This window comes from Mercenaria mercenaria, unplaced genomic scaffold (assembly GCF_021730395.1).
Source record: "Mercenaria mercenaria strain notata unplaced genomic scaffold, MADL_Memer_1 contig_5003, whole genome shotgun sequence".
NCBI lineage: Eukaryota > Metazoa > Mollusca > Bivalvia > Venerida > Veneridae > Mercenaria > Mercenaria mercenaria.
The window spans coordinates 13,741-27,167 of NW_026463281.1; the positions used below are offsets into that span (position 1 = coordinate 13,741).

A 13,427-nucleotide genomic window follows, 5' to 3' on the forward strand; every position below is an offset into this window, starting at 1 on the left:
TTCTCATTCTTGTCACTAAGAAGAGCTCTATTCAATAAGGGAAGATGATTTGCTTGCTTGACTGGTTTAGAGAGATAAGGAAGTTAGAGCTTAGCCGTATGAAACTGTGACAGATCATCATCACATATCTTTGAGGAAAATAAGACCGACATATCCATTTAGACAACATTGTTCTCGAACAACTTCTCCTAGTGCATACCCAAGGACAAGACACACAAAGAGCCGATATCATTTGGATGCCTCCTAACATTTTTTTATAAATTAGACTGTGGTGCAAGATCGTGTATTGTCGATGGGCGATAGAGTTCCAGCTTCATATCTGTATCCGTTGTTCTACATATATAGTTGTGTATCACATAAAATGTAGTGTTTGACGTCTTGTAGTCCAAAAGTAAGATGTGGATACAACGAAAGTGCCCAATATGTAGTGTATTAGTGAAAGTTCGAAGCAAAGCATGTCGGTGCTATTCATGTCTAATAAACACATTCACACAAAAAGATTTTGGTTTAATGATTTATTCATTGACTGATCAGACAATTCAGAACATAAATTGGGCTGAAATAGTCCTCCAGGTAATCCTTTAGAAGATCTGGTAGTTTTAGCTTGTCCATATCAGCTGATTTATCAGGATACAAGGACTTGCTTATTGTTACTCTGATGATAATCAGGTAAGAGTGTAACACTTTGTTAAAGAAGTGAATATATCATAACCATTGAAAACATACAGTCAAAAACATGATGAATAAACACATTGAACTCAGTTGTAGGTGATTTTAAGATTACTGTGTACTTGAATTGATCGCTTTTATCTCCAACCCTGAACATGACAAAGGATCAAGGCAGATAGTGTTTTATGTGCTTCTTTTCTCAAACTTCACTTCAAGTCTATCTTTTGCTCGTGTCTCAGATAAGCGATGAGCATATTGAAAAACTCATAAAAGTCATCACCGCTTTGGTGTTCGTCTTGAATTACAATAGGTTGTTTCACTTCATCGGGAAGTAGAAAGCAACGTTCACGAAAATCTTTGATGACAGGTAACATTTTCAACACTTGACGCTTATATTTACCAGTTATTATCCAACTTTCTCATTTAAGTCTCAAGAAGGGCAGCACATTGTATGCTTAGAGTTTTTCCAATACTTTGAGCATCAGCAATACATCTATGTTATCATGATGCAATACTATACCAGCAGTGTCATTTTCTAAGATTTTACGTATATCCGTAACAGTGGCCTTACGACACTTGCTCTCTAATGAATTAAGTACCATATTAAATCCACCTTTCAAAAGAATCAGGTCGTGTTCTTCTGTGCATATGTATGCAACATAACATTCAAGTGAAGATCGGGCTGTTGTTTCCAGCGTATCACTGCTAGAGTTAAGAATGGCAAGAATTTTGTACCACATATTTCACGTGTGTTGAAGACGGTATCAGTGCAAAATAAACAATGCTACGCATATAATTCTATTTGTATGTTATAACTATTTTCATTTTTTAAAATAAAATCAAACGCATCGGCAACGCATAATATTCACTTTTCCTATCCTATTTCGATACATCAATCAATTTGATGACGTGCTCATCAAAACATGAGTCGATGTACGTCCATTCATCATGATACAATGCTCTTAATTTCGCATGTATTTCTCTTATTTAGACATGGGTTGACCCATTTTTGAACTCTATGTCACGTTTAAGCTTCATATCACGTACTTTGGATGATAGTAATACGTAAAGATTTTCATTCCAGAAATCATGCAAGCTCAAAGGCGTGAGTTTCTTCCTATAAAGTTAGATCATTATGGAACAGAGCTTATTCATCGTTGAGTCCGAAAAGAAACAACAATAAACATACCTTTCATTGCTCATCACTATGAAACAAGCAGTAGCAGCCAACCCACTGGTACATCTATCCGATATGAAAATGTGACACCGTGTAAAACTTTGTCCAGGTTCCTCCTCACATTTTTCTTTTTTCACGAGCAGAAAGTCAGGTACGTTTTCGTCAACGCCGTTTAATTCTGTCTTCAATTACTTGATTCCTTTATCTTCTGCGCAAGTTAGAAAATATTCCTTAAATGCATGCACGACATAATCAAAAGACAAGGCACGATCATCACTTATGATAAGAACGAAGCATTTAGACATGTCAGTAGTCTCGTTGATGAACTTTGCAATCAATTGATTTTTGACCTTCTCTTAAAGCAAATTGTCATAGGATAAAACACTAACTTCATCACTGCATTTGATATTATCAAGTTGGTCAGATGTGTCCATCTTTATGTTCTGAGATCAAATGATCAGTATATGCTTGATTTGGTTTTGGTTTGGGTTTTTCGCCGATTTTCAGCAGTATTTCAGTCATGTAACAAGTACAAACCTGTCCTCCGCAAGTAATTGCCAACTTCCCCACATGAACCAAAGGTGGAGAACTATTGATCTCAGACACAATATCGTATACCACGGAGAACATACTCCAGCCCGAGGATCGAACTCAAGACCACGCGATCCGTAGACAAATGCTCTACATACAGAGCTAAGCGGGCGTGCTTGTATATTTTTTCTCCTGTATTCCTTATGTATAAATAAGTGTATTGTGTACATGTAAATGGCTAAAAATGCATGGGTCACCAGGCTAAATTTTATGTCAAGACCGCTTGAATATAACACCTGTCCGAAGGAAAAATGGCGCGAAACTGAACAAACTGATTGCATGTATATCTGCTAGAAGTTAAAAAATCTTAATTCATTCTATAATTGAATACTGAATAATCTGAAAGGAGATATTGTCTTATCAATATAAAGTCAATAGTCTAACATTATATGAACAACACTGTCTTTGTACTAAAATGCGCTGTCAAAACATAGCCACAAAACTGGTAATATACATGTCATGCATGATACATGACAATACAATAAAAATCAGTATCAACATGTTATTACCGATAAAACTTATAAAAATGTTATTTTATTCATGATTCCTCATATTAAATATTGTCTGTCAAATGTTTCAACGAATGTTGACTTCACTTCAATTGTTTGTAGATTGTCGGCTGCGCAGGAAGATGCGCATGCAAAACTATATGAATTTCCTTTAATTTATCAACATTTTATTAAATTCATGTAGTAATATGTAGATAAATCATTGTATTCAGTTGAATTTCAGTCACTTTTTGTTTTTACAGTGTGAGACAGGTATTTTTCTATATTCTTAAAACTATGCTAAAAAGATTGACTAAATAATGTTGCAGATAAATTTGTGAAAACACATTTATTCAGGTAGGGCCTAAATTGTCCACATGGTCACTAGTATAGCTGTATATTACCAGCATTATAAGAATGATTTTAATGAAGTTTCTGTGGGCGAAAAACGTAGGTCACTAGGTCGTGATGGGTCTATAAATAATAGTATATCTCCAAGATCGCGTGTACTTCTCAAGGAAAACGTATAAACGTCGCATACATGCATATTTTGTCTGTTCTTGAAAAGCAATAAACATACGCAACTCGAATGCATCAGTAAAACTTGAAAAGAAAAAGCATAAAAAAACACACAAAAAAAACCCCCAAAAAAACATTAATTCCTTATTAATCTCAAGAGATAATCCCCTCATGATTTAAAATCAGTGCCTAGTCCTGACAGGTACATATATGCTTTACATGAGACATCTTTTATTGTGTATGTTCAAGGCTTAAACAATGTACTTGTAACACTTGGCGGTCGATAAACAATTAATATTCTCTGAAACATGCATTTTTGTAGCCAAATACTGTTGTATTATGATCTAGAGCGCTGTGCATATTTGTGATGCAAAACACCTCATCTCAATAAATGCACATATTCAAAATTTTGTTAATTGCACAATGTTTCGTTTCTTTAATAATAACAGTAAAACAGAGAAGTCTGCGAAACAAGTAGATCTTAGAAAATCAGAATTATTTTACAGTGTACAACTGCATTGATGGAAACGAAAATTAAACGTTCTGTCTGTTTAGGAGCTTTCTGGAATGATTTGAAGGATTTCGAAGTAACAAAATGAAAAGGTCAGTATATTTTGTGGTAGCGAATACCACTAGATTTAGTATAGGTTTGTTGGGGAAATAAACACATTTTTTTCCTTTTTCACGCAACGGCACGTGTGGAGAATGACGCATTTTCTGTCAAACTTTGAAATGTTATATTTTGCTAACGCATGGATGGAGAAAAAGAACATGTTTCTTTTAGGAAAAGAGAGCCAGTTCCTTAGCGTATTGATAACATGCAAAAAGTTTATTCCGAAACATTTTGTTTAGCAAATTTTTATCATGAAAAATTATCGTAATTCGTGTTACATGCTCGCGAAAATGAGTGATTTTGAAAGGTGAATATCTGATTCAAGTCTCAATGAAAGTTCATGTTGTTGGTCTTATTAGATAGCTATACCCTTTCTTGTTTTGATGTAAAGTTACCATAATTTTCAAAAATGTAGAAATATATGATTTTTAGCTCAAAAGTGAGAAACTGTATTGCCAATTTAACAGTATGCGCCATTGTACAATGTTGCAACTTTCAGACATTCTTGTTTTCAATTGCATGGATCCAAAAATATATCATTTAGTACAAGAATGCCACAGGTGCCCGTCCAGTCTTGGTGCCCATATGGGTGCCGCCCCCTCAAAAAAGACTGTTTGAATCATAAAACGAAAAAAAAAAGTTTTGTTTTCCTATATACTTTTCTCACCGTATTAACGACAGTAATCCCCCTTTTCTTCTTGCGAGTGGTGAAAACAATAAAGTGACAGCTAAAGGTTGAAAAACAGCATTTTAAAGTGACTGATTTGCTTTGAAGATATGTATATCTATTATTCTATTTGAAGCTGAACATGATTTGTTTATGTATATAATGTGTTAGTCTGATTACAGGTAGAATTAAGGCAAAAAACTCGATTGATCACTGATTTTGTCCATAAATTGTACATTGTCGGCGTCAAAAGTATATACCTTATTGCTTGAAGAATGTCCTACACATCAATTCCACTGTTTCATGGATAAAGAAACAATACTAGTTTGGTAACATCAAATAAAGTCGATGCTAAAATCTCCAATTTGTTTATAACTGTCAGTGGAAGAAGATTCGGTGTGATTACCTGACTGTATGCATGCTTGCTTTAGTACTGTACAAATGCTTGCGACTTTCGGAAAAAGACTGTATGCCTGTTTGCGACTGACATATGTATAAAATATCGGCGTTTCCTAATCTCCTGTACTATTCCTTCATAATTATAACCCGCAAACAAAATTTGAAGGAGGGTAGTATAAATGTCTGTTCGGTCTGTTTGTATATATGTCCTCATATTTGGTCGTGCAATTACTTCAATACTATTACACCTACCTCTCTCAAAGTTGACACACAAGTATCTGTAATATGCAGTGAAAATCCGTCTTATTCATTTCCTTTTCTTTTTAAAGTGACACTTAAAGGTGAAACAGGGTGTGTTTTTTATGTCCGTGCCATAACTTCTTTATGCGTTAAGGGATTCTGAAATAACTTAACAATATGAATGATCCGTTCTTTTATCAGTTTGTGGAAATATTTATCCCAGGCAGCTGCAGTTAAATAAAACTTACAACTCGGATAACACAGCTATATTTCCAGATTTACATCTCTCTATTTACGACAATTTTATACATAACAAAAGTTATGACAAGAGAAATTGTTTTAATTTCACCATTGTAAATTTCTCCCATTATGATGGGAGTGTACCCTAGGCTGCATCTTATCGGGTATATATTTCTCTGATAATTCGGTTTGCAAGAGCCTGTAGTCATGTTGAGGATTTCAATGAACGTAACTTATGTATTGCAAATAAGGTTCTTCAACAGGGCTACCGTTATTACAAATTACGTAAATATTTTTCCAAGATTTACTATCGTAATTCAGATTTAATTTTGAAATATAATAGCAATTCAAAGATACTTCTGCGAGAAGGAATATCAAAAACCGGTTTTTATGGGGATTTAGTTTACAAACTTCTTAAGATTTTGGGTCATGGCAATTTTCCAGTTGTATTTAATAAAGACATTCAACGTTTTATGAAAAGAGGTTATGACTCGACTGTTTTAAAACACACAGCATGTTTGGTGTTCAGTCCTTTTACAGTTGGACGTTATGCTAAAAATTTTCCCAAAAGATAACAAGATGTCATTCGCCAGATTTTCTTACACTAAACCATAAAGAACAGGAAACTGAAAAACAAACCAACGTTGTATAAACCTCGTTGCAAGGATCAGCTGGGGTTGTACTGGACAATTTTTTACAGTTGGAGAAGATGATGTGCTTGCTATTTTTACAGTTAGCGAAGATGATGTGCTATCTTGACTGAGATATATGAGACACTACATGTGATTTTAACGAACGTCCGATCTTGTTCAATTGAGACAAGTCATGCATGTTCCTTCTTTTCATGATTAGAGGAGATGATTTGCTTACTTGACTTGTTCTTCATAGATATATGCCAGTTTAGAAATATAAACCGAATAGTGCTTAACCGTATGAAATTGTGACAAAGCATCATCATCATATATATTTAAAGAAAATAAGACCAATTTATCCCTTTAGACAAATTAATCTCGAACAACTTCTCTTACGGTATACCCAAGGACCAGACTCACAAAGAGCCGAGTTCATTTTGGTTGCCTCCTAACATAGTTTATAAACTTAGACAGTGGTACAAGACCGTCTGTTGACCAGAACTCGAACATTTTTTACGCCCTGTATGCAACACGGAACAAACATTGACGATAGAATGAGACAGGTCGTCGATATAAAACAAAACACTATTACCTATATTCTGTTAGATCAGGCTATGGCAAGAGTGTCTTCATGACATCGGTGACAGAGGATATCAATACTTGCCAAGTCACGGATTTGAAAAACTTCTCCGATTTGAATTCCGATGCGCAATTTCTGCTCTTGGACGACTTTGATCATTCTGCAAACATATCATTTGCCCAGTTGAAGCTATTCACGAGTGGAAATGCATCTCATCAATCTGTCTAGTAGACACCTTTTTGAGTGCGTAGGAAGTTTCTACGATCCAAAAACAAGAAGGAAAAATGGAAACTCCACAGGTCGCTCAACACAACAAAAACGAAAATGTTGCAGGCTCGGTTTGATTGAGCCTGTAAGAAGACGCTCAATGCCATACTATAACCCGTAACAGTTTTTCAACCGTTTTCTTATCATTCGGTTAAACGATGAACGGGTACCAGAAGTTTTACACAGAGCCTTATGTGTGTCGGTAGATGACCAATTTTATGAACACGATGACACCGGAGATGTCAACGACTTGCGTTGGGAAATGCCAAACCTATATCAAAAATATGATGATATCTCGAATCCAAGTTGCACATAACCTTAACAGATGACGAAAGAGAAAAACTGAAGGATAGGTACTTCAACAATCTCGTCAAACGTAAAGGCGAACGTCGCATACATGCATGTTTGGTCTGTTCTTGAGAAGCAATGTACACACGCCACGGGAATGCATCAGTAAAAATAAAAACATACATTTATTCTTTATTAGTCTCAAGAGATACCCTCTCATAATTTTGACTAGTCCTGACAGTTTCATATATGCTTTGCACTGTTGGGCTGTAAACACATTTTTCATTGATTGTGATGCCAAAGACACTATTGCAAATAGTCTGTCATTTCGATATTGTCTTTTTTCTTTCATTCGAATGATACTGCAGGGAGCTACATTTCATCCCTTATTATTAATAGCTAAATTTGTATTACTTCAAAAGCTTTATAAACTCGTCAAAATATACATCGAACATCGGACCAAACAGAAAAAAGCTCACATTTAAGCAAACCAAAATAGGTTTTAGAATGAATGTGAATTGAAATGTATGTTTGTGTATAAAAATATGTTGTTGAAAAGATATTTTGTGCGGGAAAAGATGTGAAATGGATTGGACTAAAAAATAAATAAATAAATAAAAACGCCTGAAATAATGGGTGTATTTTTATGGATGTTTGTTCAATTTCATGTACACTTACGACACTTGAAGAAGATATCGACAGCGCTATGACTTCCATGACAATGATAAGAACATGGGGAAGGGAGCCAGTCTAGAATAGAAATGCTCGCGAAAATGAGTGATTTTGAAAAGTTTGTCTGTTATTCAATTATCAGTGGAAATTCATGTTGCTGGTCTCATTCGACTACTTAACCCTTTCTGGTTGTGATGTAAATTTATTTTAATTTACAAAAATGTAGAAATATATGATTTTTAGCTCAAAGGTGACAAACTGTATTGTCTATATAACAGTGTGCGCCAATGTTGCAATTTATCAGACATCATTGTTTTCTATTATATGGATTGAAAAATATCTCTTTTACGACAAGAAAGCCAGTTGCCTAGCGTATTAATGGCATGCATAATTTTTTTTCGGGAACATTTTTACCATGAAATTAAAAATTCATGAGAAATGCTCGCGAAAATAAGTGATTTTGAAACGCAAATATCTTATTTCATTCTCAATGAAAATTAGTGTTGTTGCTCTCATTCGACAGCTATACCCTGTCTTGTTTTGATGTTAATTTGTCAAACATAAATAAAGTTCGGGAAAAAATGTCACTTTTTGTACAAAGATGACAGGCCACTGTAAACAACGCAATTGTCGTGCCGTTGCATCAAAGGCGCATAAATTAAAAACAAAATATGAAACTGACAATAAAATACCACAAGGATAAAAGTATTGGCTTTTAAATGAGAAAAAAATACACTTTTCTGCGATCAGAAATAAATTCAACACATTGATTAGAAACGACCCTCTCATTCACCATCTCTCGTCTGTTTTCCTTGAAACCCAATTCTAATTTTAGACTGCATATTCGGAGAATCAAGTCACGTGATGTTAAGCTACGTCATTAAGGAGCTGGATGATTTGTAACGGTCGAAAGTATTTCTGAGGAATAAAACGTTTTCTTATGTTTGCAGATGGAAGGGGACGAAACTATTATTATGTGAAGACACATCTCGGACTATCTGCTGTTCAAAACCACCAAGGATGGAGTCGGATGAAATCTGCATGCCAAGGTAGGTGAAGTTTGTCTTCACGGTGTAGCAAAATTCAAAAATGGTGGCCATTAGCCAGCGAAATTTAGATGAATTGATTGTGTCTGAAGTACGTTTTGGCATGCCGCAAGGTCGAAATTCTAGACCCTATTTTCAATGTTTCTATTTTTCTCAGACTAAATTAGCATTTTGACTGATTGAATTGGATTTATTATAGCATTGTACAGGCACTGAATGCATGTTTTCATATTTTTCTTTTGATTGTCACTTGAACTCTTGAACTAGCCAATCTTTCTGGGTTGCTCCTTTGTAGATAATGAAAATATTTTTAGATCATATTGCGTCTCATTTTATATGTGTGAAATTGAATACTGTATAGCGGGTTATATTCGCGGAAGTTTAATTTTCGCTGTATTCACTGTCAACATTTACAGCGCAAAATTTAACACCGCGATTTTTTGTTACCGCAGACAAACACAGTTCACCAAGGGATGGCCAATAACAGAGTGATCTAGTATTTATCGTCTATTCCCTTTATCAGTAATTGCTTTGTATTGTTCTATAGCGGTTGTCATTAAAATCGGTGTTTGATAATTGCTGTTGCCTTTTCATCATCATTTAGTTTCTCTGGATCCGACAAAATTATTTAAGGCGGCCTTTTAATACCACACTTGCCCTTCTGTATCCATTTTCCCATAATATCCTACAAACGCGGTGAGATAATTTTATTACTATTCATTTTCATTGTACATGTAACTGCTAAATCAAAAATAAACACGGGATTTGTATGAGTATGTCGCAAAGAGCTAAAGTAACTTACGATGTGCTTCGATACATGATTAAATATTTAATTTTAAATTAGTAAAACAGTGATGAGATTATTTCTAAATTTCGCTCAAATGTTGAATAAGTACTAGCATTATACGCTATATGCATCTCTACTCAACAACTGACTTTCTTGCGTGTTTGTTATCATTTGCATATCTATAAAGAAAGAACTACCCTTTTCTTCATTTACAATCAAGTTTTATAATTCACGGCCGAAGTAGTTGCCGCGAAATGAAGACACCGTGAGTTCAAAACTTAAAAAATGCGAACATTTGGCACATGAATATATCACACTATACAGTAAGCAATTTGGTAGATTGACACTTCAAAAATCACTGATAGAATGATGATTTGCTTCATTATTTTCAGACCACAGTTATGTGATTAGTACAAGCCCAGATGTTCAAGTTTTGCTAACATACAGCAGTGTTGTTTGACAGACTTTCCACAGCAGTGTTATGGAGGCAAAATCAGGTATTCATATCATAAATTACCTTGATCAAATATCAAAAGTTATGGTACATATTTCAGATTTTGTATGTTTTACAGATTAAGCAAGAGGAATGAAACATATGAACACTGATTAACTTATGTTCTGTTTCTATGCATGTTTCATCTATAGCGTCTATAGCTGTTTGTAGATATGTGATCTAGCCAAGCTCTCTGGTTTGCCCAGTTGTATATAATAGAAAACTTCTAAACCAGATTATGTCTCATTTTATGTGTTAGCACACAAGCAGTAATAGAATGATATATCGCTTCATTTCTTTTCAGATTACGGTGATGTGACCAGACAAAGATGTTAAATTTTTGCAAGCATACTGATGTCATGTGGGCCAGATTTTCCACAGCAGTGTTAATTTCATAAATTAGCTTGATCATAGTGTATGGCTGTTCAATATTAAGTATAATGCTAATTTCAGATTTTGTATGTTTCACTGTTGATTTCCATTTTGAACTGTAGAGCTAGCCAAGCTTTCTAAGATGTTCAGTTAGATACATGTATAGTGAAAATACTTCTAGAGCAGGCTTTGTCTTTTGTGTCATGAAAAAAGTACTTTGACTTGAAAAAGCAATGATAGAATGATGTTTTGCTTCTTTTTACAGAGCAATATGTACATGCCAAGATACTAATTTTTTACAAGCACACTGAATGAAGAATGAGTTGGGTTTTACGGCGAATCGAAACAAAAAAGGTCATATATCGCCGAGAAAAATTTAAGTGGATCACGTTAATTGCAAAGCATATATAAAACTGTTAAAGTAAAAGCGTATATACATATATAGTGTAAAAATTCAAATGCAAACATTAAAAAAGTGGTGAATAAAAATCAAATAAGGTTCAGATTTTATGATATATACCTATTTGTTTCAAAAACTGCAACATTTTGTCGACTGAAATTTGCTCGAACAGCTCTTTTAGCGATTCAACATTATAGTATGAATTGCGTTGTGAATCGAAGTCTATACAGTCTATTAAAATATGTTTAATAGTAAGCGGTGTTTGACATGGTATACATTCAGGTTGATCTTCATTGTTCAGCAGATACGAATGAGTCAACCGAGTATGACATATTCGACAACGAGAAAGAACAACTTCCTCCCTGCGAACAGATCTATTTCCTTGGTGCCATTCACCTACAGTAGGTTTTATTTCACGAAGTTTATTGAACGAAGCATTGTTCCATGAGGACTGCCATTTACTTAAAATGTATTTGTTGATATTTGACCTAAAATCAGTATATGGTAATTTCAATTTAGATTGATTTAATGAAAGTGATTTCTTTGCTGCAGTATCAGCATCTTCATTTCCATAAATACCAACATGACTAGGAATACAACAGAATATGATGGATTTTTTAAAAGATAGTTCATGAACCCTGAGAAGAATGTTTTGAATGAGATAATTTTCTGTATTACGGTTGTGTATTGATTGTAATACTGAAGTGAGTCGGAAAAGATGATAAACTTTTCTTCATTATATTCTGAAATAAAATTAAGGGCCAAAGCAATAGCTTTTGCTTCTGCTGAAAAAATAGTAGTGTTATTTGGCAAACGTAATCTTGATTGATGTAGATGGCTAACGGCGGCACATCCAACCTTTGAATCATCCTTTGAACCATCTGTGTAAATTGGAAAATGATCTTTGTAAGTCGACATGATTTCGTTATATTTATACTTGAATATTTCTGGGTTTGTTTCAGACTTTTTCAAGACGGTTTTCATATCAAAAAGAACTGTTGGAGAAATTAGAGTCCATGGTGGTGTATTCAGAACTAAATTTTCTTTTACATCGTCAATTCAAAATCAAATCAGTTTCCGTCATAGAATTATTAATGCGAAATCCAAAAGGTTTAATTTGTTTAGGTTTTCTGTCATACGAATCGTGGTACTTGGGTTTAAATATGATTTTATGAGCAGGATTAGATTTGTTGGCAGCTACCCTCAGAGCATATTGCAATGACAGTTTTTCACGTCTCTTATAAAGGGAGGGTTCGTTTGCTTCAACATACAAGCTTTCAACAGGCGATGTTCTAAATGCGCCAAGAGCAATACGAACACCTTGATTATGGATAGTATCCAACATTTGTAAATACGATTTTCTGGCCGAGCCATATACAACACAACCGTTATATAGCTTGGACCTAATCAAAGCTCTATAAAGTCTTAACAAAACCTTGCGATCTGCTCCCCAATCAGTATTTGAAATTACCTTTAAAAGATTCAACGATTTCAAACATTTGGCTTTCAGGTATTTTATGTGTGGTGTAAAAATAACACCAAGAAATTTTGCTTCGTCAACAACGGGTATTTTTGTACCATTTAGAAAAAGCTCAGGGTCACAATATTGTTTCCGTAATTGACAAAAGTGGACACACTGAGTTTGTGGTTGGGAAAACTGAAGTGGTGTGTGTTCCACAGCAGTAAATTATCGAAAGAAAAGCAGTATTTCCTTTAAAAATATTTTGCGGAGCAAGTGTCAGGCAGCAATCATAAAAATATGAACACTAATAGACTTATGTGAACTATGCTTTATTTTTTCTCAAAGCACAGTTCTGAAGTGTTGATGTGATTTGTACTAGCCATAATGTTCAAGTTTTACTAACATACAGCAGTGATGTGTGATATATTTCCACATCATATTTCTTGAGAGGAAAAATAGCAGGTATTCATTTCACAGCTACTTTGCAGATCTTGAATTTAAACAAGCATTATGTCATTTCAGCTTCACATGTTTTCATTGCATAAATACTCTAGATATGACCTTAGTGTCATCAATACTCTAGATAAGGCCTTTTCATTTTCATTTAGAAAATTTGAAATGCTTTTCGGTCTTAAAGTTTTTCATTACAGGCAGCTGGAGAAGAGACAAGATGCAAATGACTCAGTTCAAAGTGACGTGTCCATCTTAAATGAACAGAGACAGAATTGTTTTCACCATTCAAAATTACAGATGCTTATTTAGTTCATATGTATATGTATTGTTTCTCGTTATGATATCTGCCCACAGAAGAGGCATCTGCCCGTA

The 13,427-nt window shown here is 34.4% G+C and overlaps 1 long non-coding RNA gene across 1 annotated transcript; it reads left to right on the forward strand.

The window, feature by feature from the left end:
• The first annotated feature begins 8,876 nt into the window (after positions 1-8,876).
• On the forward strand, positions 8,877-10,905 carry LOC128554393 (uncharacterized). Its single transcript, XR_008369596.1, has 3 exons — positions 8,877-9,091; positions 10,268-10,372; positions 10,673-10,905. It is a non-coding gene; the product is annotated as an uncharacterized LOC128554393 (long non-coding RNA).
• Positions 10,906-13,427: the final 2,522 nt, after the last annotated feature.